Here is a 22,612-nt window from a genome sequence, read left to right as displayed (position 1 = left end):
ATGTAAGTAGACTCCAATAGTTCATAAAAATAATGGACGAGGTTGTTAGTGTCTTGAATAAACTGTTACATCTTTATATCAGGCAGGAACTAAAGGTAAGAGGCAGTTACTTTTAAAGGGAATAAAATTCTCCTAGTCATAGCTAGGAAACATTTCATACTCCAAGTAAAAGCACTGCTTATCACTTAAACGTATCTTGCTTTGTTGTTTGTTTTTTTTTTTTTCCAGTAAGTATGGCTACTCTAAGAAGAAATTGAAGTAAATACTTTTTGTTCTCTTTATATACTTGAAAGAGTGGAGCTCTTCTCTTGTGTAACACAAGGTAGTGAATGGGTCCCAGAACTACTATTGAAAAAGAGGCTTTTTGATGTAGCCCATTTGAGAGCCACAGATTAGGAAAGCTCCTGAAAATCAGTTCATGTGTTTCCATTAGCAGGCCATAAGGTGGTACATTAACACTGATAAAATAGGAAAAAGTGCTCAAGATTTTTACAAGATTTACACAACACTATGCCTGTTCAAAGAATTCACATGCTACATGTGACTTAACACTATTTGCTTATAATTAGAGCCAAGTTGTGAACAGATCTTATCTAAGTAGTGGAGAAAAGATTTAAACCTCCTTCTTCTACCTGACAACTTATTTCTATTAAACAAACAGGTATAGTCATAAAGTAATTGTCTTAGCAAGTAAGCATACCTACATGATTCATTAGAAGGCACCTTCATTTCTATCCCTGAAGACATGGCACAGATATGACTGACATATTTTCACCACTATGTCATCTAACTGGGTTCTCAGCAAGGTGTGCTCAGTCCAGAGATTACCAAGGCAGTGACTACACCCTAGACTTAGTTATTTACTGCCACGGGAATACTTACACTCCCAGTTTGGGTAGGCAAGACAAAGCCTGTGTGTGAAGGGACAGAGCAGAGCTGGAAAACACCAAACTGGACCTGTTTCAGCAGCGAGATCAGTAAGAGAATGAGAGAGTCTCTGCAGAAGAATGAATCAGGCTACTACTTTTTTTTTCCAAAAAGGAGAACAAGGAGCAAAGGAGAACGAGACATGCACAACATTTTTCAAAAGAGGTTCCTTTAAAGGTACTTTGGCAAAGATAAATGAAGACGTTTTTTCTCAATGTACTTTGGACTTTGCTTCTCTCCACAGATGTCTGCCTTCCTCTCTGATTTTAGTCCACGGTACATACAACATATCCTTCAATAGTGGAACGGCCACTGAGATGAGACTATTGACCTCATGAAGAAATGAGAGTGAATGAGGAAAGAGAAATGTGTCTGCAAGCCCAGGATGCTTCATGAAGTTGGTATCTGGCAAGCAGAATAAATCTGTAGCCAGCCCTATAAATGCAAAGACAATCCCACTCCATCTTGGAGGAGGTGCTGCTACCATCCATTAAACAAGCTCTGTTTTGCAAAAGGCAATCACATGAATCTCTCATGCACAGACAATACATTACTTCATTATGCTGTAACTTTTCAAGCAATGTATGATGGACCAGTAACAAAATACAAAGGTTTGCAGACCTTGTTAGTTTTGTCTTGAGTACCTGAGATAATACCACATGGAACAAGCCTGTCATTTACAGTGCCAGACTACAGGTGGAAATGTGCCAGCTACTGCATCCACTCAGAATCTGGGGTCCCACTGAGCAGCATAACCTTTGATAGCAAAGCAACACACTATGGTCTCATGCCTTGAGTTATGGATTCAAATGGCTGCTGCAGTACTGCATAGGTGTGGGGTCTGGCCCTGCTGAATAAATGTGAGAAATGTTCCCATAACTATAGGAAAATCCAAGGTAGGAGACCATCGTGTGTTAAGTGGCACTCTGGGTTTGCTATTGCCAGTCCATCAGTTCAGCAACTGTACTGGTAGTGACCACAAATGGTAACATCAGCTGATAACAACTTGGTAGTCAATGCAAAATGACTGTTTCTCTGCTTCCTAGGTGGGCAGTTAGTGCATGGCTGAAACCAGTGTCACCCCAACTATCTGTTCCATCTTGTGCTGATTCTTTAGCAAAAAAAGAAAGTCAATACACAGGGATGTTGAATAAGCCTGTACCAGTGCTAAATCCACTGCTTACAAAAATAAACACTGCACATCATTTAGAAAGAGACAGGATATTTTACATCTTCAAAATGCACTACTGCAAACACTTCTGGCTCCTCACAACATTTAAAAATAGTAGCACTAACTTCCTCATTCCTGTGCCCAAGGCACTTCCCAGGATCAGGTTTTATATCATATCAAGTCAGCAGCTCACATCCTGTCCGCCAGATACATCTGCATATCTCAGGTCATGCGGTCAAGAGGTAATCTTGTATTTATATGCTACCTTCACCCTGAGCAATATCAAAATGATTTACAAGTTATGTCACTGCTGACATTTAAAACAAACCCAAAGAACCACTTAGAAATTTCTAATATAAGAGTCTGCAGAAACTTCCATTTCAGTTATGTATTTTAATAATTTAGTTACCAGGTGAACTGTGAAGACAAATGTGTTTCATAAACAACACAGCTGATACATAGCTATAAATTATGGAAGATAGAAATGCTCAACTTTTGCCTAACACTTACACTTTTCACCCCTGTAGCTTGTTATGCAAACATTTTCTGTTTAAAATGCAGAGAAGACCATGTAACTGCATCAGAGTAGACAGTCTGGCCAGTTCTTCTTGACTCAAAGCATATGTGAGCTCCAGGCTACAGGAAAGTTTTTATGGGAAGTGCTCAATGCAAAGGTGAGAAGAGCTGTAACAAAGCCACGTGTGTGTCTGAATTTGTGGTGGTTTTTTTTTTTTTTTTTTTTTTTTTTTTAGGGATTTTTGACCCATAACACAAAAGACTGAAGGTAACTGGCTGGAAATATTGTGAGAAAACAAAACGGACATGATCTACATGCAATGCCTGACCCACATAGATATCACTGAAGATGCACCTGCCAGCTCAACACCCACACCCTCAATAAAAAAAATAGTAATTATAGGTGCCTGAGAAGCAGGATGATACAAAGGATATGACACAGGAATGGGCTACAAAAGTCTTAGGTGCTAATCTGAACCATGTGACTGTTTAAGTGACCTTCAGTTAGCAATTTATGGTCTCTGCTCCACAAGTTTTCTCTCGGTAGCAAAGCAAAAATACTGATGTAATTGGAAGCGTTAATGGTTGTTGTCACGTGTGTTTGATAAATAAGTTGTCATAAGTCATGTGAAAGCCTGTGGGTTTTCTAGGAACCATAAATGATAAAGAGAATAAGCAAAGAAGCTCCTGTAGGGACTAAAACAATTGTAGAGAGTAGAAGCTGTGGCCCTTGGCTGAGCAAAACTTAACTTATGTGTGTCAAGGTAGTTCTTTGTGCACTGGCCATTGCAAGCAAGTGTATCTGGATGAAAACAAAGAGAAAGATGGAGAAACTGGAGTAAACAGCTAAGGCTCAATGCTTACATACCGGACTGGCTGTGAACTTCAAGGAGAAATGCTGGGCTTTTGCTTCATCCTGTTTGCTCCTCCCATAGGCTGAGAAACAGGGTACTGTCCACACTACTTAGAGGCAAGGAGGATTCCACCAGAAAATACCGGAGGTAAGTGAAAAAGGCTTACCAAGACCCTGGAAAGCAAATGCTTGCAGCAACAGATTGTGAAACATGCTCCTTACAGTGAGATAGGCACCACTTTATTTGGTTATTGTTCTGTTATTGTCTTCAAAATTCATATTGGGTTGCAGGGTTGAGTCAGGATGTTGCACTGCCATTTTTCACCTCTTGAGGCCTTTAAAGATGTGTTTTGGGTATATGCTGAGCAGGACAATTCAGAGAGACAGAACATAGCAGGAAGAAATATTCCCACTACTGGTAACCTAACTCCAGTCTCCTCTACAATGACACTTATCTCAGTTTTTGCCCATTCAAAAAAAAAGTGATGCTACAGGGGTTGTCTTGGAGAGTGTTATGAAAAGCACGGCTGCGCTGTCAGTTTGTGCTTGCCCTGCCAGTCTGATGAGCATAGCCCTACCATTAACAACTTCAGCCAACTCTGGAAAATAACAGTTGACCCATCTCACCCATTGTATACATATTACAAAAGGACTCCCAAAGAGGGTGGAAGACAGAAAACTTTCCAGCTTGTTCATCCAAATATATTTTAATTAACTGTCCTGCTATACAGCCCTCTGTCCTAGTCTGAGAGTCTTATCATCCTGTGGTGTTATCAGCATGTCATCTCCAACCTCAGGCAGCTGTCCACCAGCCTGGGAGGCTGCTGTGACAGACCTGCTTGTTTTACGATATACTGCTGTGATTGATGAGGCCATTCCCCCTTTTCTACACTCATCTGCTCCAGGCCTGAGATTCCCTTAGCACAACCAGTCCAGGCTCCCACCATAAAACCCCAGCTGTTGTGCAGCTATTCACAATTGCAGGAAATCAACAGAACCAAATACTGGGCTGTTGCCTATCTTATGTCATTTGGAGTTGTTTTCCCTTTTTGTATGTATGTGTGTTGCTGCCATGGTAAACAGGATTATTCAGGGTCACTCCACAGAAGCAGCCAAACAGAAATGATCCAACATGCAATTTCTTCCTCCCTCCCTTGGACCATGTTGGTGTGATTAGAGTGAACAGAAAGGCATGGGATTCTGTTAAGTGTAAAAGTTTGAGCAAAAGTGACCCACACAAGAAGAATGGAAAGATGTAACTCATCATGTTATCACAGCACGGTGGGGAGAAGTGAAGAAGAAACCTATACTTCAGCCCTCTGTGCTGATTTTAACTTCCCAGCTTTCCATCTTTAACAGGCATCTTCAATCCAAGCTAGAATTCTGGCTGGAGGCAAAACAGAGTATAAAAGGTGCACATTTCTGAATGCTAGTCCAGAATAACTTCTCAGACAACTGATTTCTTTTACAAATTTTAAGTTTTAACAACCCTCATCACCACCTAGTATTAGCTGTGTGCCCTATTTCAATCCCAAATGATGCTCACCATTCCTTTGTTGGGAATGCAGAGAGGGAAGGAACAGGGAATCCTGAAAACTTCTGTCCTGAGGCACCAGAAGTAGGAATTAGGCAGGGCTACTAGGGCTGGATAGGATGGAGCTCTGGTAGTGTCAGCACAATCCCTGTACAAAATACACCACAGAAAGCTAAGTGGAAATAGACTTCTATATTCTGGAAATGTGGAAGGGACCTAACAGATCCCTTCAGGGTACAAGACAAGATTAGGGAGGAAAAAAAAAAAGTATGGACAATGTGATAAGAAGACTCACTGCCTCTATCACCAAACTGCGTAGCTGGTTTGGTGGTGGCGCCGGAGAGACAAGAGCTGAGCACAGAATGTGACCAATGTGAAGGAAAACAACAGGGCCCCCACAGCTGCTGTGCCCTGTAAACAAAGCTCAGCTTTCTGAAGGGCCATGTGAGATTTTGCAGAAGAGTCCTGAAAGAACTGAGGTCTGCCCAAAGGAAACAACAGGGATTAGAGAAATGAGGAACATGGGATAATAAAATGAGGACTTCACTGAGCTTAAACAAAAGGTACTCAGATTATAAAGTAGGTATTTATTGTACTCCTACAAAAAGATCAATGAACATTTAAGAAATAAATGGGCAACGCTTAATGCGTAACCAAAACACCCAAAAGCAGTATCTTACATAGTGCACTGACTGGTGGAGGAAACTGACAGGAGTTACCTAGGAGGAACAACGCTGCTGTGGACAAGAATGCTCAGTTCACTGGTGAGCATTCTATTCTACCATTTCAAAGACTGATCATGTCCTAGGAAGAAATTTTTTTTTTCTTCATGAGATAATGCTGCAAAATTGCTTCAGTATGTTATGAAAATAGGGGTGGGAGAATTTTTTTTCATCCACTGGTGTATATGGATAAAGGACTTGTATAAAATGTCAGAAATAGCTGTCAGATGAGAAAGTACCCCCAAGTGGACTTCCACTAGGTTAACAAGTCTAGAAGAAATATCTAAACTCGTTTAGGAATGTAATGTATTCTGATCTTTTGCACTGCATGTCTTCAGTTTGCAGATTTGTACCACTCATCTAGGTCACATCAAGGTCAAATGGCAGAAACAAAAAGGCCAGTCATGTGGACAAGGACAGGCACCCTATGGAAAGGTTCGATTTTAACTTCTCACATGGAATGGCATTTCTTGTAGGCTTTGTTCAGAAGCACACATATGAGCACCTGAAGTCATGAAGGAGGATTCTGCCTTCCCACTGGCTTCAGGAAAGCATGTTTCTGTTTGAGACAAGAAAAAAGAATGTACTGGGAGTGTGTTTATTTGAACCAGAATTTTAATGCTCTAGAAATGATGACAGCTTGCAAGATTAAATCCTGTATTTACTACCTCAGCAGTATCCTCCCCCCTAAATTTCTCCATCATCACTGCACCACAACATAAGGGGGAAACTCCAGAAAACAAGGTATCTATTGACACTTGGCAAATGTGCACTTGAGTCCTCTGAGCTGGATCTAAACAAAATTGTTTCTTGGGATCAGCTCTCATGATTTTGGATATAAAGAGTGGTTCACCCATAAAGCAAATTGAAACCTAGATCTGTCATTACGTGATCTGAACAGTTGTCAGTTGGCAGCAGCCTGACTGTGCAGGGATAAAAACCATGCCACAGTCCTGTGGGCGAGCCAGTCTCCTTGTGAACAGTTTCGGGATGCATCAGGAAGCAATTACCAAATCCCAACAAAACCTGGTTATGACCCCTCTCCTTCATCACCAACTATCACTTAGGAGAAGCCAGAATTATTTTTCTCCTCTCTCTCCTACAGTTAAAACATAAATTAAGGGGATTTTCTTTTTCCCCTTTAAACTTTTTGCCCTGTTAAATCTCTTTGTGCCGAGCCTTTTGTCTTCGGGAAGAGGCTATTTCGCTGGAAGCCGATGGAAAGACCACTGTCCGGCAGACAATGGAGCGGTCTGCAGAGCAGGCGCTTCGGAACGGAGAGCGGGACGGCTGAGCCAGAGGCATTCCCGGCCTGTTGCCATAGCAGCGGGGTGAGCGGGCTGCCCTCCCCGCCGGGCTGCCCTCCCCTCCGCCGGGAGCCCGGGGCTGGGTGTCCGTGCCGGGCCCCGCGGCGGCCAGCGCAGGGCAGGGCAGGGCAGCGCCGGGAGCCCGGGGCTGGGTGTCCGTGCCGGGCCCCGCGGCGGGCAGGGCAGGGCAGGGCAGGGCAGGGCAGGGCAGCGCCGGGAGCCCGGGGCTGGGTGTCCGTGCCGGGCCCCGCGGCGGGCAGGGCAGGGCAGCGCCGGGAGCCCGGGGCTGGGTGTCCGTGCCGGGCAGGGCAGCGCCGGGAGCCCGGGGCTGGGTGTCCGTGCCGGGCAGGGCAGCGCCGGGAGCCCGGGGCTGGGTGTCCGTGCCGGGCAGGGCAGCGCCGGGAGCCCGGGGCTGGGTGTCCGTGCCGGGCCCCGCGGCGGCCAGGCCAGGCCAGGGCAGGGCAGGGCAGCGCCGGGGCTGCGCGGCGCTCACTGCGGGCTGGCCTTCGCCACAGGCTGCTCCGCAGGACCGGCTTGTACGGACAAGCCTGGGCGCTGGGTACAGAATTTGAACTAGATCAAATTAACACGCACCAAACACGTTAAAAGCATTGCGTGCCTGGAACTGGCATCCTTCAGGGCCCCGCAGAAATCTCCGTGTTGGGAAAACACGGGAGGTCCCTGGCTATAGTCATTTCACAGGAAGCTCTGGCTGATCACGGATGTTGAGTGGACAGTTAGCAATTTTAACATAAGGCAGGAACTAGTTCTACATATTTTATCTCTCCAGCAAAGCAGGCTACAGTGGGAACCATTAGAAAGTCATTGAGTGGAAGTGGCAACACTTTCCCAACACAAAGAATAAATACAGAGAGCACTGGTAGCATTATCCTCTGTAAACACAGGGTAGAGTTTAACAGGAGGGCAGCTACTGGAATGGAATGGAATGGAATGGAATGGAATGGAATGGAATGGAATGGAATGGAATGGAATGGAACATGCTTTCCCCAAGTTTTGATTCCCAGCATTGAGTCTCTGTACATACATGCAGCTCTAGAGTACGCAGATTCTGATAATCCACACCTGAGCCTCACTGTCCAAAGGGAAAAGTTCTGGTTGCTTTTGTGAAAGGCAAGACCTTTTTCTCAGTGATTTTTGATGGGAAAAAAGAAGACAAAAATATCTATTGTTATCTTCTTATTTCCCTTCTTATTCACTGTCATGTTTGGGTACAGAAATTGAGGAAACAATGTCAAGCAGACAAAGCAACTCCCTTTTCAGCCAAGACCAGCTTTACTTTTGATGGGGTTGGAAGAACAAGGATCCTGCCTGCAGCAGCTGTCCACTTCAGCAGTTTGTAAACTGTAAGTTTTATATAAGTACACCAAAGTCTGAGTGTTTCTTTATTGTCTTTTTGACCTGCAAAGCAGGCTGAAAATCTCTTGAGAACAGGAGCTCTCATGAGCGTATATGAACTTCAGGTCAGGACAGAGTCTCCTGGATCAGCATTCCTGACAGCATTTCAGTGATTCTCTGTTGGTCCCAGCTGGAACCTGTACATGCTGAGGCAGCTGCAAAACAGACAAAAAGTTCAACTGAACTGCTTCCAGCTTCGGTAGAGCTCTGGAGTTCAGCTTAAATTTGGGAAGGAGAAAGTTCAGGTTGGCTCTTTTCATTTACATTCCTTCATTCAATTCCTAACAAGGGACCACCTGGAAAGGGGGTATTGCCCTGTCTGCCCATGGATGGCCAGATGCCAAGCAGATTACAGTGCTGAGCGAATATATTCCTCAGATGTCTGCACTTGCACGATGCAGCAGATAAAAGATATGTAAAGCACAAACTCCTTTATCCTGCGAGCAGCAATTCTGCTGAAGTGGCAAAAGGGAGCCTTTCTTGCTACAATAAGCCAGCAGGAGACACTTTTTAGATGGAAATAATTTTGTACACCTCATTTAATGTTGACTGTAAAGGTGTTTTACCATAAATGGTATGTTTAGTGGTATGTACTGAGGGATAATGTGTATGGATTTTCCTCAGGTAAAGAGGGTCAGAGGGAAGTAGGCAACATTATGGGACGCATGGCACCTTTGGAAGCAGTGATTCTGGAGAAGATTTGAATGATTATCACCTCTGATGTGATCTTGAGACTAAAGAACCAATATAACAGGATTTAGGAAGAGAAAAACATGAAGGGGATGGGAAATAATTTCACTTGTGTATGTAGTATGGTATGATTCCTGGTGGAACCCTATCTTTTGTCTACAATTCAGGAACATAGAAAAACTCAGAACTCTTCAGAAAATATTCACAACAATATAAAGGAATAAAAACTCTACCACACACCAAAAGACAAAAGCTCAACCTATTTAATTGGTTCTACAGGAGATTCAGGAACAATCAGTCTGTAAGCACCTACACAGAAGATTATAAAAGAAAACCTACTGTGATCTAATAAGTGATATGTGGTAGTTGGTAGGCAACATGGAGAAACTGATATTAAAAACCACACAGAGGTAATTAACCAGTGAACTGATTTACAAAAAACCCTGCTCAGTGAAGTCACAGGAGTGCTTTAGGCAGGTGAGATGATTCTAGTTCTCACAGGAACCAAGTCAGGGATGCGCTATGTTGTGTGATATGCAAAAGCTCCAGCTACATGATCACATGAAAGCTTTTTGACCTTTTAATCTGCATGGGAAAAAATATAGCAATGGTTATTTAAGCACCTCCATCTCACTCCCCTGTTGTGTGATCAATTTCAAAACAGCTGAATGAATTTTAGTGCTGCTCCCTTCACAGAAAAATATTAATAAAACTAAATTAGATGCGTAGAGTTGAGGTAAAATTGAGCATCTTGGAACTGGCTGTAAAAAGTGAAAAATTCAAGTTACAAAGAAAGCCAGACCACTTTTCAGAAGGCCAAATATAAACATCTCTGTGAGGATGTCCTCACACAACCTGCTCTCAAAGTGCTCAGACATACATGATCCTACACATGGTACTGTAGTATTAAATGATGTTGAAAATAACAGAGGAAAGAAAATGTTTTTCATGAGATTATCCTCATAGAGCGCAACTGAGCTGAAATGTGCTTTTTTGCACTTCAAAACTCGGTTCCTGATGTACACTTCTGTGTAAATCCAGCTGCTTATTCCTGCATACACGAGGGCAATACACTGCTTGTGCTTTCAACAAATACCGAGGCACTGAAATCCCCTAACAATGCAGCCTTGACGAATCTGAATTGCTCACTCACCCACTGAAATTCTATACAGAACAACTCCGAGCTGTTAAGCTCACAGCAAAACCTGCTTCCAAACCTTCCCTTCCTTCAACATCTCAGTGGGCACAGACGCAAATTTACATTATAATTTCAGCAATATTTGGAGAAAATTAATATAGCTCTTTTTGTACGTTTCATTTTATCTTCTACTACAGAGAAACAGCCAACTTTTCCTCCGTCTGATCAGCAGAGAAATAACGTCCCACGAAAGTTCACGAACCAAACCACCCTCCTCCCCCACATCCTCCTCGGCTCTACAACACGGTGCGTTCCTACCAGTGCAGCGGGCGCTAGCAATACGGCCCAGGGGGAAATCAAATGCCGATTTAGTTGCATAAAACGTACAATTCTCTTTTTAATCACTTGTTCTCAGGGGACGAAACGTCAACTCTCTGCCTCATCCCTACCATAGTGCTCACAGCATCAAACTCTGCCTGCAAATAAAACTTTCCCAAGTCAATAATACCGTGTTGGAGGTTCCCCTGGACCTCATGGGCTGGAGGTGTTTCCCCCAGCCTCTTTCCTCTGCAGTATCAGCCATCCCTCCGCCTGCCCAGGCGCGCACCGGCCGCGCCGCTGCAGTACCTTGCTTCTAAAAGTTTATGCGCCGCTCCTCCTCCTCCCACCGAAGCAAAGATAACTAACCCGAGGCGGCCGAGATGAAGAGATCCCGTCCCGGCTGCACCGCCCGGGGTCAGGTCCCTCGGGAGGCTGGCCGTCCCCGCCGTGCCCGTGGCGCGGAGGAAGGAGCTCCGCGCCGGCCCGCCCGCTGGGCAGGGCGGGGAGCTGGGGAATGCGCAGGTTGGGGGCAGGTCTGGCACACCCAGAAAAGCAGGAGGTGCGAGAAGGACAGGCAGGCAGGGAGCAGCCGGCGAAACGGAGCGGAACTTCGCGTTAAACTCCGCCGAACAAAACTCCCCAAGTTTTGGGGTTTCTTCCTCCACTAAAAAGCGCCTTTGTTTTTTGGTGGCTTTTTTTTTTTTTTTTTTTTTTTTTTTGGTGAAACTAAACCAAACTGCCAAACATTTCAGCTCATCACCTTGCAGAAATGGAGCAGGCTGCTCCCCGTGTCAGCAGCGGAACCACTGTGTCCCATTAACTCTTCCGTCACCAACTGGCTTTAGGATTGGGATTTCCTTTTGTCCTCTCAGGTGAACTGTTTTGGATGTACTCCAGGCTGGGTAAATACAGAGATAACTTTCAAATGCAAAGCACATACCACATTTTAAAGAACTCAACCAGTCATTTCTAATCTCTTTGGAAATATTTTCCTATGTTTTTCAATCATAGACACGAGTCTCTCAAACTAAGGGACAGAAAATCGAGGGTGGTTTTTGATCATTGGAAGGATATGAGATTCCAGTACAGTCTTACAGATGGAAAATGGAAGGAATAAATCACCTGTTTTTAAACACCAAGCAAGACGAATTTATGACATCAATAATAGGATATGTCCATTTGTGATAGAAGGAATTAGACTTAATGATCCAGGAAATTCTTGCCAGCTCTTGCCATAAAAGGAAAGAGAAGGAGACCCAACCTACCTACCAAACAGCCAGGTCCACCAACAGAGAGTGCTCCACCTGCCAAATACACTTCTAGGTATTCCTAAATGCCCTGGTTTAGCCTGTATTTTTTCTTTCCTTGCCCTTACCTCTGTCCCAAGCAGTTCAGGTGTAAGACTGAAAACCACAGGAACAATCTGTCAGTGTCTCTGAGAAACAGCTAACATCCTTCTGCTCCTCTGTGACATTCCTTGGGTTATTCAGGTTTTTCTCATTTTACCTTATTGATTACTATGCAGAAAAAAAATACATATGATATTTTGACACACTGAGGAAAACAGATTGTTTGAAGGCAAAGTTGTCTGGATAATTGGGAAGTACCAAAAAGTACCTGGTGTACAGAAAAATGATTGATTTGCCATTTACCTATTAAATTATCTCAGTATAGAAATAATTTTAAGTACGTGAAATTACCCACAGACGGTAAATGGCTTTATGGTTTGAATGGTGGACTGTGGCAGCATGCAGAACCAGAAATGAAAGGCCAAGATATGACTTCTGGGTGTTGGTACAATGATGACTGTGAATTAAATGATGAAAGGGGGTGAGCATAGGTGATGGAATGAATGTGATCAAGCACTGCAGGGACAACTGTGTGAGTCTCTCCTGTGCAAAAGGTGCCAAACAGCATGCAACAAAGCTGGAGCCTGCCAGCCTGCAGAAGAGACACGGCTGCCTTACTAGAGGGGATGTGTTGACAGGCAAGGACTCAGAATCAGGGGTTAGGTGCCTTTCCTCAGAAAAAACCCAAAACAACTAGTAAATCGGGAATAGCCACATGCTGTCCTTACTTGTGCCAACCTATCTGTCTGGGTCTTTGCCAATTTTAGCCTATACTACTCATCTGAAATTAAACAATTAATGGAAGAACCGGAACACTTGTTTTGTAATCCCCCCGAGTCTGCCAACCGTGAAGCCGCCCCTTATGCAACACCGTCATGCCTCACTTCCCTCCCACACCTTGTTGTAACAACTTCATGTAGCAGATAAGGCGTTCTCTGTCAGTGTAAGAGAAAGCTTCTTTCACAGAGGCTAAAAATTCCCAGGCTTATAGCAAGTTGAGGCTAAAGCAGAACGAGATGGATAAATTAGCCCAAGGACAAACTGTTTGAACAAAAACTTTTAAAGGTGTGGGCTTAAACAAACATGCTGGCTGGAAAAGATGAAAAATCAGACCTGCTCTTGTGACTTTCCAGGTGAACAGTGTTCCTTTTCTCATTTTATCATTTCTCTCCTCAGCCAAGGAAAAACTCTATGTAGATAGTTTTCTTTGCTGTTCTGTCTGTTGCCTCAATCTTTTTGTGTGGAACGGTAATGTAAGATGATCAGGGAGATGAAGTCATCTTTCCTTAGACTCCCTCTTTTGTTTCTTGTTCCCAATTAGGGTCCATAATTAATCTGGCCACCACAACAGAGCACTGCATGGGGTGCTGGGATGTCACAGACATACTGAAGCAAACTTGTTTCTCAGGAAACAGGTTTTTTCCTCATAAGGTGGCAGTCCCTTGACCTTTTGTCTAATACAAAAAAAAAACTTTTAAAATGTGCACTTTTAAAATTTTAAACTTTTAAAACTTTTAAAATTAATTAACTCAAATTAGGGACAGAATCAGATTTGTGGGGAAAGAAATAAAATCTGCTTTCCAAAAAATACATGCACTATAAAGCTGTTATTATCTCTAAGCACAATGTCTCAAAAACTGTCAACAGCCTTTGTGAAAAATGTAAAGGATAAATTCACTCCAAAATGCCTGTTAAGCTGGTAACTCAGCCTCTGCTTGGCTGTGGGAAACCTAAGCTCAACTCTGTTTTTCTTTAAGAGCTCAACTTGAACTTCACGTCTCTCAGCCTAGAGAAGGATCCTGCCCACCCTGAAATTGCCAGCTTGAGTCCAGTCTGTCAAAACCCCACCTTGGACCTTGACAGGAGCTCAGTCAAAATCCAGTGTGGCCACAATACCTTTTCAACAATCCCTACAAAAAAACTAAAGCCAGCTGATAAATACTGTGTGTCTAGTTCAGCACTTCTAAGATTGTCCTTTGGATGTTTGACACCTCTTTGGCAGATAGTGTTGTAGAGAGCAAACCAATAGAGCTTTTACTGCTGGGGCCTGTTCGGCAGCCTAATGGATCTCATTGCAGAGCAAATCACCGAGGGACCTCTACATTCTCCCTGCTACCCCCGAGAAGGTGTAATTTTCATCACACCTCACATTCATATTTCTTTTATTCTTATTCATCTTTGCAAAATATGAAAGCTGTATGAAAGTCTGTTTCAGCTCTGTTTCCTGAGGCATTTGAAGCATAGGTAACAGATAAGGACTTGCTCTTGAGCAGTATCTTGTCATTGCTGGCCTGTATTCGTCCTGCAGCAGTTGAGAAAGAGTGAAGGAACCAAGCCCAGGCTGAAGACAATCCTCGGCCAGCAGCATTTGGATTGTGTTTATCAATTATTTTGCAACCACTGAATTCTGAACAGTTGCTATTTCAGGATCCTTTTCTTGGAAGGAAAAGATGGCAAAAATTAAAGCTCATTCTAGTAGTCTAGAATGGCTTTCTGTAGTATCTTCCTAGCAGGACAAGATGGCTTAGGCCAGGATATAATCAAAGCAAAAAAACCAAAACATAGAGAAAGAAAGGCATCAAAATACATTAGGAGAAAAGGTTAACTGAAAGCCAGATACTCCTCAGCTATGTAACACATGGCATAATCCAGGCACTAGTCAGAGCTAAATACAACATCTCTGAAAGTTGACTGAAAATATGAATAGCCAAAGCCATTGATACCTGGGACATCTACAAGACATAGTCTCTGACGAGTTTCTGCTTGTTACATAAATCCACATGCCTGAAGCAGCCTTTTGCCAATAAGCGTTTAAGGTTTGTGAGAAGAAAAATTTGCAGAGAAGTTCACAGGTGACAGACCACTGTCCAACTGGTCCAGTTCTCATGCTGAGAACTCAGAGAGATGCCTCCCTCAACCCTAAGGGTGTCCTAACAATGCCTGCCATTTAAATCCATTTGAAATGGATCCCTTCAGATGCACCTCCTATCACAAGTGACCAAGCCCTTCTTGGCCTCCGAGCTGTAGGCAGGAGCTCTGTGCCCCAAAGAAAAGGCTGGTTCAGAAGTGTCTGACAATGCTATTTTCCTCACATCCTGGTTGGATTCAAACTGACAGAAAACATTTCTCCTGCTGCTGGAAAGCAATCTGTGCTGTGGCTGAGGAGATCAGGACCTGTATGCAAAGAGAGGGATGGAGTGGGTGAGGAAGCCAGGGAAAACATAGGGAACTGTTAAGACCTGTCTGATTGAAGAGACACTTGGTTGGGTTGGTCTGATGTTCACCCATCCATTTCAACAAAAACCACAACTGATATTTTTGTTTGAAGTCTTTCAAGAATTTACAAATGAGAGTAGGTATACATGCACACCCCCACACATACATAGAAATACAGATAATTATATGAATAGACAGAAAGATAGAGTACCCTGGCTCACCTGCTGCATGCTTCTGCTGCCTTGTGACTTGCAGGCACATAACAGAGAAAGGCTTCAACCAGTGCCTGAGGCAAAAAATCTGAAATCTTAATTCCTGACCATAATGAGTAGAAGGCATACCACTTCTCCAGTGCAGTAACACTGAAGGAAACCGAGACATAACCTGAAGAAGCAGCAAAACCAGTGCCAAAGTAAATGCATGATCCTCAGGATTTATGAGGAGGAAAAAAAGCTTCAATCTTCTGGAGCAAAGCAAACTCTGACATGCTCAAGGAGTTACATACTTGTGAAACAGCTCCTAAGCCTTTAATGACTATTACAAAAAGCTGTCTCCTTTATTTGTATAGTTTATAATAACTTTATCTTCTAGTGGGAGATGAATTTAATGAAAGACTTGTGTATTCTGCCACGTTACACAAAAGTCACATCTATTGTAACTTACTTCTGGTTGAAAGAAGAGGTGGTAAACATCTGGACCACAGTGTCTGGAAGCTGAGAGATGCCTCAGTCACATTAATGACAGACACATTGCAAAAGTCAGTTTCTTTACCTCAATTTAGTGGAAATTTTGTCCAATTACCTTTCCTATTAGGTTGTCAGCACAGGCAGTACAGCATGACTATTCTAACTGGGTGTGACCAGCTTAATTCTCATCTGCCACTCATTTCCATAGGACTGGGAGTAACATGGTTAAAATCACATTCTACTGAATCACTTGAGGAATGCTCAGAGTGACTTTCCTCAAGACCAGTAGTTACAGCAAGGGACAGTGTGACTCTACCTTGGCCAAGGGGATGAGTTGCAGAGCTACTAATTGTGTGCAGAACATGAGAAGCCAAACAAAGGCTTTTCACATCCGAGGCATCACGGTTGATTTGTCCAGGTCATGGTCTGAATGGCTGATGGAGACAAATTCTCCAGGCCAGCAACATGCAGTTTAATGAAGACTTGTTCAGTCAGCCTTATTAGCAAGGAATTTTGTAGTGTCTAAGGAGGAGGGGTTGATATGTCTTCAATAAGACACAAAGGGTGCTAATCTCTGCTCCATTCTTTAAAATTCCTAGCCAAATTATAAAATATGAGAAGCTTAGGGAAAAAAAAAAACCCATGCACTTGATAAAGGCAGCCTTTGTATTCAAATTTCTGTGGGAGAAAACAGAGAGTAGAAAACTATGTTGGAGGATCTTCACTCTTCCCACCATCTTACCTCATCACAGAAATAAAAAATTACTTTATGCTTATAGTGCTCAACAGTCCTGCCATTCATCACAGAAGACAGAGATAGCACAAAAACATGCCATGGCCATAATTCAATGCCTTAGTGAGTCTAGCAGTTATTTTTTAACAGAAGTTGTCTTTTCATCATTTTTACCATTTGTTCACTGTTTTGTACAAGTGTTGACTTGAAAATTACTTTAAAGTAAACTGTACTGGCAGATGCAGAATACAATTTGGAGACCATTACTGTATATTCACCATAGTGTTTTCCTCTTTTTAAACATCTTCCCTTTTGGTTGCACATAGTCAGTGTGAAAACTGACTTTATTAAACACATTGCAAAGCCAGCTCTACATACATGAAAAAAATACAAAATACTGCATTTGCCAAAGTGAACTGGGATTGAAAGCTTTTGAAACAAAAACCTAAAAAAATATCTAGGGAGTGTTAAGTTCTTAAACTTTTCAGGTAATAAGGAATATTTACCTCCTGATGATTACTAGGCAATTAGATTAAATAACATATTTTACACTTTCATTTCAGGTAGGTGACAGGTTCAGTGTGACGCTAGCAATTTGGTTCTAATACATGTCTCTCTAGATTATTGCATGGGGATTCTAGGTGGTTATGATGTTAAGCACAGAGACCACTTGCCTCCAAAACTTGTTCATCAACTTGAGTGGTATTTTCCCAATTTATGCTAATTTGAGCGAAGACTTCTATACTCAAACACTACTCATAGTGTTTGAGTATAGAAAATAAAGCTTTTTTTTGAGATGTGAGGGAATGATTTAATGAATGAAGTTAGAAAAATGAAAATATCCACAAAATTTTCATCCATAAAATTGAATTTTAAAGATAATACATATTTTTTTAATGTGATGGTAGAAATCTAGGTATAAGAGTCAAACTCCTACAGCATCATAGAAAATAGCAAAATTTCTATGGAAATATTCTAGGGAAATATTGCAGCTTCAGATTCCCGTAAGGTGCAGAAATTGTAATCACTGATGGAATTCAAATGACACTGCAGGGCACTCCAGTAAAGCATTGGCTACTGCTAGAATTGGTATGTATTTTCTCAAAGACTACTATTACTTCACTACTTTGCAACAGTGCTACTGCAATTATCCAGTCAACAAAGAGAAATTTAACTTTGTAAGTAGATTATGAAGAAATTCTTCTGCACGCAGAAGGACCTTCTGCCAAGTAAAGGGGAATGACGGTCCCTTTCTCATTTTTCCTTCCCTCCCAGAAGGGAATGCAGGATGCAGCAGGTCACCCACTAGAAACAAGGTGATGCCACTGGCATCAAAGCTTTTAAGCATTTGAGTTACTTTAAATTGGAAAGAAATAGAAGTAGAGCACCATCCAGAAGAGAAAAAAATGGGCAGGGAGAAAATCCCATGGCGAAGAAAGGGAAAAGGGACCGTGTGGGTTAAAGAGCATTTCTTAGCATGGCAACTGAGAGGCTCAAGAGCCACCTTGAAATTTTTCTGTAAAGCAGGAGATGGACTGAAGCAGGGGGGATTAAAGCTGTTCACTAAGAAATAACCCAAATGCAAAAAAAGTATAGCCTAGTCATCCATCCTTGTATTTTCTTCCCCCTTACTTCTTCCCTGGAGAAAGATATCAAGAGGTACATGAGATGGGTTTCCAGGACTAGCAGGAGAAGCCTTCTGGGTCCTGGTCCTGTGCTGTTTGACTTAAGAGTGATCCAGGAATTATCAGGTTATTCTTAAGTGCCTTTGCTCATTGAAGAGTGACTCTTCTCCCTGCCATCTGATGAGGGATGGGTTGATTTCTACTGACCTGCTTTTCCTTTTATCCAGCAGACAAGGAGCTACTGGCTCTGGCAAAACCCTTCTCCTTTCACACCAGTTTGTTCCATTAGTTCAGGTTTAGGTTGTTCAGACACGCGAGACAAACTGGTTTTGTTCTGTGGATGCAGCTGGACTGTCAATCTCAGCAGAGCACAGCTCACCCTTTTGCCCCAGCAGTCCCCCACCCTCTGGCAGACCTGGATCAGCTTGGCAGGGGGACAGAGGACAGGGCTGAAGCCTCAGTCACCGCTTTTTAACATCTGAGTCTCTTGGCAACTGAATCACCTGGTGAAAGCAGATCGCACTCAAAACACCTTCTCTTTATTTCCCTAACTCCCTTGCCCTCTAATAGCCCCCCATTACCAACAACATCACCCTTATGAGAACCCTCATGTCCATTGCCTCTGACTGCTCTCTTATTGAGATGCCATCTGTTGTTGATGCCTTTTCTACTGGAGCACTGACCTCTCTTAGCTAAGCTGCCTTGACCTTTATGGGAGATCAGTTCATCTGATGCTGTCCATCTCTGGACATATATGTGACTAATCAGGAAATCAAGTGCTCTCCATGATGTTTGAACTGTGTTGTGACACACAGGCTGGTTCCTGCAAGCCTGGGACACAGAACAGCCAAAGGAGCTGAAGCCGAGTCCTGTAATTTCAAACCAAGCAGAGATCAAAAGCATACCTGCAGAGTTTGATCACATTGTGGTGAAGCTCTCATTACACTTGTTATATCTAAAGAATTTGCAGTGGCATGGATTTTAGCAGAGATGTATGGTCTCAGCAGCGCCCTGAGAACATACCCATGTTGTTAATCCATTGTCACTGTGTCTTCACTGCCTTGGCAGCCATGCTAAATCAAGGAAAACTGCTCATGCGTAATACAATCTGTATTTATCTTAAGGCCAGATTTACCCTGAAAGCCTGAGGCCTGCCATCAGCAAGGACAGATCTGTGTGTGCAACAATAAGCACACAGCTCTGCTGAAACCTCTTCAGCTAAGCATGTTTTCAAATACAATCTTTAAAGCAGTGCAGTTTGGTGGCTTTACCAAGAAAAGCATAATCTACTTACTGAGATGAAGATGCAAGATGAAAACTGTGCAGTCCAATTACAGCATTTGCTGAAGAGACACACCAACACTCAAAGAAGGGGAACAATGCACATGCAACTGCGTCAAGAGAGTGAAATGCCTTTGTGTCTCTTCCTCCTTGGAGACAAAAAACTCAAAAGATTTGTGGGGAATCCTGCAGGTCTCCCAGGATACACCATAGTTCACACTAATAATGCGTTGCTGGAGGCAACCAAGCCTGAACAAACAAATCAGTCCGGGGGAGGAGGAGGAGTGGTGGGTTCATGAAAGCAAAGCCACCAGGAAAGTCCCCTTTACTTCTTTTATGTAAACTTTCCCACCCAGATCCTAATTCTGGCTGGCTGGTGAGGGGCCTGCTGCAGAGGAGGTGCAGTGAATCGCCCTGGGCCAGCCTCGTGTCCCTCTTTGGAGCCAGCTGCCCGTGCTGGAGGCAGCGCTGTGCAGCCCCGAGGCACAGGAAGCGATGAAGCTGGTGCTGTGGCTGGCGTGACAAATGCACTAACACCCTCCAGTTGTGTGCTCTGCCAGGCGCACCATGTGCCTCTCTGTACACTCTGTGCTGGCCTCTGCTCCCCTTCCACCCCAGCCCCTTCTGAAGACTCACGCCAACCACCAAGCATACAAATGCACGTGTAGCAGACGCAGGACATAGCAAGCACATATAGACTATCAGTTTAAAATACTGCAAGGGCACTTGCCTGATGCACTGCCACAAAAGGACATAAGATCTTGGGATGTATCAAGGAGACAATTCCTGAAGATGGGAAAACGAATATCTTGATATCAGGCTGTGGTGACACCTCAGTGTTGTAAAGTTTTGATCACCACATACCCGAAAGATTAATTCAAACAGCAATGTGAGCTGAGAAAAGCTTTCTAGGATGAGGAGGAGAATTGAGAGACAGAATACTAACGAGCTTGTCTCATTCAGTTTAGCAAATGAACACAAAGAGAGAGAGATAATTACCCTGTATAAATATATTAAAATGCTTACACTGGAGAGGGCAAAAAGCTATTTGAAAGACAATATTGGCACAGGAACACATGGATAGGACATGGTCATGAATACATTTACATCAGGGTCCTGGGCAATAGATTCATTCCTATGATCTTAAGTGAATCATGTTTAAAGCTCTCTGAAATGTCTACATGTGAAAATACAGCAGCTTCAATAAACTGTTGACTAAAGTCTCCACTTAAATGGAATAATTTCTACAAAGCCTGTAATGGGTTTGAGAATACAGAGCTACAGGGCATATGTTGGCAGGATCTCTAATCTCCTTTTAGACACTAAATTAAATGGCTAGATTTGGAGAGGAGCTGAAGCGGTTTGAGAATTTTGTTCAACTTTAACAAGAATAGCTGAGACATGAGAATCTTGGAAACAGTTTTAGGTGCAAAACCCAGATCTGGACTTCTTCACAAAAAGTACTGAGCACTCTTAATAGTTTTAAAAAATTCAGTCCTAAGTGATTAGTTAAAATCAGGGTGCATGAAATATACTGCAGTACCACAAGGGTACTGACAAGTAAATTGGACTGGCATCCATGTGACAAAACCCAGAATCACAATTCTCATTCTTGCTAACCAAGATCAGAATGAAGAAATAGCATGAAGTCTCGTCTTTCTCTCATGTAATACGCAGAGTCATAATGCAAATACCAGTTTATATAGGCAGAGGATTTTGGTCTCATCTGTCAAACATGAGGACAATTAAGATCAAATTGCTTCTAATACCAGATGAGCATAGTTATTAAGATTCATGCCATACCTGTGCTCCAGTATTATACGGTTTGATCAAGACTAGATGAGGTGAAAACCAGAGATATTGAAGTAAAGACATAAATCAGCAGTTTCCCTAGGGTACTGTCATCCAACTCTACTCATTTCTGCCTTGAAAGAACAGAGTGTGTTACATTTTGTCCCTAACACTGGCAGTGAAGAAAAGAAAAAGGGAGGTAGAAGCCCTGATAAAAATGGACATTTATCACAACATTATAAGTGGGCACAAGAAAACAAGTTGTCAACATAGAAGCTGAAGGTTTTGCTTAAATTATTCTGTTCACTATTCATGTTTTTGACAAATCTGCTTCCCATTTTACCCCACAGTTCTTTGAGGAGATGACTCTCTAACTGATCTCCTATAGGTTCATCATCACTTTTCCAATTCCTGTGATGCGTAGTCTGCCTTTCTTAGGTTTTGGATGATATCACAGCAAGACAAATAAGCAAATCCATACATTTGGGTATTGTGAAATTTCTCAATCTTACTTGCTGTCTGCTGCTGCTGCTGCCAGCTTTTTCACTGCTGTTTTACTCTACCAGCTCCATTCAGCCCCTTCATAATCAGACAGGAAATTCCACACAGAACTGGGATCTCTAATTGCACATGCAATGATTTACAACTCTTGTTAATTGGTACTGCTGCTGAAGGCTTGCTTGCTTCTCTGCCATGTAGAATCAAGTGTGGAAAATGCCACTTCTCAGGTGGGTGACTCCTCCCTGCGGTGAATCCCGCTGTGGTTCTGGAGCTGCAGAACTGTGTTCTTTGGGGTGCAGCCAGTGCTGTAGGGCACTGGCTGTGGTGCCGAGCAGCATGAAGCTGGGACACTGCTTTTTCAGAGCTACTCCATGGCTACAGTGCCATTCCAGCCTCCTGTCAGCAGTACAGCAGCATGCTCCCAGGAACTGAATGCAACAGGCGAGATGATGTTGCTGAAAACTGCCACTGATGTTTTTCACTTCTTAAGAGATGTATGTGGGGAGATACCTTGGGTTTCTTCACTCCCAGTAGCTTTAAGCTTGGAAGCCACTTAGCATCCTGCAGAAGTGGTCCAAATAAACCAAGCTATTTCTCTGTGAACACAGCAATCACAAATAGCTGCTGCACTTAAGCATCCCATCTCCAATTAAGCTTTACACTGAAATGTCCTGTCCAGATGCAAAATCTCCTGCTGAACTCCTCAGGCTTATCATATCAGCATGTGGCTTTCTGCATTAGAGACCAGCTGGGGCCAATGTAAACACTGTGGCTGAGGAATCACAGCCTTTCAAACAGAAATAAAGGACTTCATACCACCTAGTCTGCCTCACTA

At 43.0% G+C, this 22,612-nt stretch overlaps 1 protein-coding gene and 1 long non-coding RNA gene across 4 annotated transcripts in view; both read right to left on the bottom strand.

Moving 5' to 3' along the window:
- STON2 (stonin 2) overlaps positions 1–22,612 on the bottom strand; it is a 54,191-nt gene that overhangs the window by 19,508 nt on the left and 12,071 nt on the right. The gene's annotated exons all lie outside the window — the stretch shown is intronic.
- On the bottom strand, positions 11,322–17,336 carry LOC137475424 (uncharacterized). The gene is made up of 2 exons (XR_010999886.1): positions 13,448–17,336; positions 11,322–13,415 (listed from the first exon to the last, which is right to left on the bottom strand). It is a non-coding gene; the product is annotated as an uncharacterized lncRNA (long non-coding RNA).

This window comes from Anomalospiza imberbis, chromosome 6 (assembly GCF_031753505.1).
Source record: "Anomalospiza imberbis isolate Cuckoo-Finch-1a 21T00152 chromosome 6, ASM3175350v1, whole genome shotgun sequence".
Lineage (NCBI taxonomy): Eukaryota > Metazoa > Chordata > Aves > Passeriformes > Viduidae > Anomalospiza > Anomalospiza imberbis.
The sequence above is the reverse complement of the archived record's forward strand: the minus strand, read 5'-3'. Positions and strand labels throughout refer to the sequence as shown.